General features: G+C 37.5%; 1 long non-coding RNA gene across 1 annotated transcript; it reads right to left on the bottom strand.

The window, feature by feature from the left end:
• Nucleotides 1-489: 489 nt before the first annotated feature.
• On the bottom strand, nucleotides 490-3,550 carry LOC124888531. The gene is made up of 2 exons (XR_007046919.1): nucleotides 3,241-3,550; nucleotides 490-2,013 (listed from the first exon to the last, which is right to left on the bottom strand). It is a non-coding gene; the product is annotated as an uncharacterized LOC124888531 (long non-coding RNA).

Genomic DNA, 3,550 nt, shown 5'->3' with positions numbered 1-3,550 from the left:
TGTCAAAGAAATGCCTACATCACTTTCTACACCCAACACATTTTATTTCGCTTTATAAACAAACCGGAAAAGTTCTAGACACTCCTATAAATGTAGAATATAAGCAAATTCTCACACTCATAATGCATGCATGGAATCAAATCGAGTCCTTAAGGTTCCCGATCTTGTCCTTTATTGAATTTCAAATTATGTCAACACATCAGATTTCACCTATCAAGATTAAACCATTTGTACTTAAATCCCTTCTTAAAATTTAGACACTTTTATGTTTTAAAATCCACTTTAGTTCAAATTATTGCAAAGATGGTCCACTCCACACACTCCTCTAAGATAGTGATCAGGTTCTTGTTTATTCTTTACTTCTTACGACCCACTCCCCTTAAGATGGTCGTCATCCATTTATCATAGGGGAGGGAAACTAACTATGACTATTTATTCTGAATTGCCAAAAAGGGCAAAAATAAAATACTTAAAACTGAAATTCACCAATGAGGGCAAAAATGATAATAAAAACAAATACTTGGAATTAAAGGCAACATGTGATAAATGCCAAAGAGGGAAAATTGTAATCCACAAAGTTACTAACTATTACAGACCAATGTTTCAAAAAGTTAAAACTTGCAAAAAAAACAAAAAATAAAAAATTTTCAGCCAGAATAAAAAGAAATAAGATAAAGCAGCAAAATACGAACCTACCACCCACACTTAAATAAAGCACTGTCCCGGTCCTTTCAAATAAGCATATGGTAGGGTGGCAGTATACCCCTTGATCACTTAAATAAAACTATGGCAGTCATGTCATCAACATTCCCATCCACATCATCACCATCATCATCAGCTCTATCATCATTCTGGTCCTTCTCATCCGACTCCACATCTGAATCTCTGTACCTCTGCTCCTCATCAGTAGGAATATCATCATCAACAGGCTCCACAATGTCCAGACCGATCCGTAGCAAGGTCTTAGCATAATGCCCAAGGGGGTAACAGCTCAGAGCTCCTCAGGTGTGGCTGGTCTACCCCAATATTCAGCTGTAACATCTGCAAACCATACATTCTAGCTGAAATCTCATCAGCTCGGGTTTGGTGCTCAGCCAAGGTTAAAATTGGGCCACTTTTCCCAGATACACTCCTGGCTGTAGTGATATCCACAAGGCGAGTCAAAACATCGGGCTTATAGTCTAGCTCTTCCTCATATACCCTGTGCCTTCATAGAAATCGGGTCATTAATCCTCCAAAACCAAAATGCGCCGCACCTGGTTGCACGCCTTCTTTATTGCAGAAAAAATTACATGCCCCATATTAACATCAACATTATCACACATTAGTGCATAAATCAAACGTACTCGGTCCCTAGTAACCTCCGTCATATGCTTTCCTTAAATCAAGCAAGAGTAGACAATACGACCCCATATCCTGGCCTCCTTGTTCATCTAAGCATAAGGAAAAAAAGAATATAGGACAGTGACATGATGCCTAGTCCAACGAGCTGAGAAATGTACCCTGCACACAGATGCCTGATATAAGCCTACAGGGAAGTAACAATGAACTGCCTTAAGAAGTTTGGGTTTGCCTCTGGTATACCCAACAACTCATCTACAGCAGTGAAATAAATTCCCTTCCCGCGAATATTTAACTCATGATGAGGGTCACTTGGGTCCCAGTTGGCGTAAAACTCACGAACTAAGTGCAAATTATAATCAGTAGGCTGATGGAAGATGAAATTCATATTTATTGTCTCAATTCATCATACCATGGATAGGTATTCCCTCAGTAAACTTGCCTGATCAATCAACACCTTGGGGATGTATTTGGCATCAGTATGCTTCGAGTACCACTATTTTCTAGCTTTGTTAATAGCCTTAAATCCAAATTTTTGAACCTGCCCAAGCTGAAGTGGTGGAGCCCGAGGTACCCTAGTGAGTTGGCTTTCTGACGTCCTGCTCTATTTCCTTGCCGGTGTAGAAGTACCGGCCTTTACCTTTCATTTGATTGGTTGGGGCTTGATAATACCTGTATCAAACCATAGATGTAACAAATAATTAAGTTGGTAAAATAAAGGTGGTCCTAACTTTAACTGAGTGTGGAACAGGGGTAAATAACCACCCCACACTTAGTTGTTAACTAGGGCACATACATCAAAATACAGTGTACGCAAACTTTCCCTTTGTAACACCATTAGCACATGTAAGTATGTCATATTGCTCTTAGTTACAACTATCAGATAAGCTAAGGTAAACCAAGATGATACATATACACTTCACTCCTGCTGTTTTATGTACATGTAAAGCACCTGGCATAGTGTTATGGTACCAACTAATCTGAAGCCATTACCCATAGTCCCTATGGCAATACATCATAGTTGACCACAATAACGGCCCCCTTACACATAACATATGCTAGTCCCACATATGTACCAACTACAGGGTAATCAAATCAGTTGCAACATAAAAATAAAGTCCAGTTCTAATTAATTCTAAGCAAGAATGGGATAAATAGAGGAATTAATACCTATAAACTTAAGTCAATAGTCATTCCCTTGGCATAAAGTATTGTCAAAGCTATTCAAATCAAATTCTAAGGAAAAGACTATGAACATTACTGATTCGACAAAGCACTCAGTATATAGAGGTATTCACATAAAATTCGACTGAATCAACAAACAATGCCAACATTCACAAAATGAAGGTGCTCCAATGCAAGAGAAATCAGAAGTAAATTGAAAACACAAGAACCCCCCCCCCCCCTTTTACACATTGATGCACATCACATAACCTCAAATCACTAAAAATTCCATAATAATGTAGTGAAATTTACCCCATGTAGTAACTCATACAGTGTACATACCCAATCAAAACATAAAGTGTAATCAATAAGATTTTATCCTAAGGACCCCAAAATCGAAATACCCTTAATTTCTAAACCTCATTGCTTCATACATCTTGTGACAACACCTAATGTCTACACACCTCTCAATAATTAATAGACCAAAGTAGTAAAAATATCCCAAATCAAACATGAATATACCTCGTACTACACTTATTCCGTCATCAGCTTACCAATTTATCAAATAAACATAAGATTGTAAAGACTATTATGAAGGAATCACAAAAATTTTAAGAAAATTGGAGTATACGGGACTATAATGTACAAAAATTAAAACAACCAAAACCAAATCATGCCTAAAAATATCAAAAATGTTAATACACAAAAGGAAAATTGAAGCATGGACACACTTACCTTAGTTATTGAGAGAAAAATAGAAATTATTGAGCTTTAGAAGAGAATTTAGAGAGATTTGAGGTGGAGGTTGATGTGCGGTCCTAAGGAGAAAAGAATAGGATAGTTTAGGGTTTAAAAGGTATATATATAGAGAAGGAAGGGGAGGGTTGGGTCAATTTGGAATTTTATATCTGATTTAAGACCCCAACGCGACACGGTGGTATTGCACCAAGCCTCTGGAAAATGCTAATTTCCAATAGGTAACTCGGTGCGACATGGAGATATCGCGAACCCTTACTGGAATTTGACAATTGTCAATTCACCCCTT

This window comes from Capsicum annuum, chromosome 11 (genome assembly GCF_002878395.1).
Source record: "Capsicum annuum cultivar UCD-10X-F1 chromosome 11, UCD10Xv1.1, whole genome shotgun sequence".
NCBI lineage: Eukaryota > Viridiplantae > Streptophyta > Magnoliopsida > Solanales > Solanaceae > Capsicum > Capsicum annuum.
This window is presented reverse-complemented; position numbering and strand designations above follow the sequence as displayed.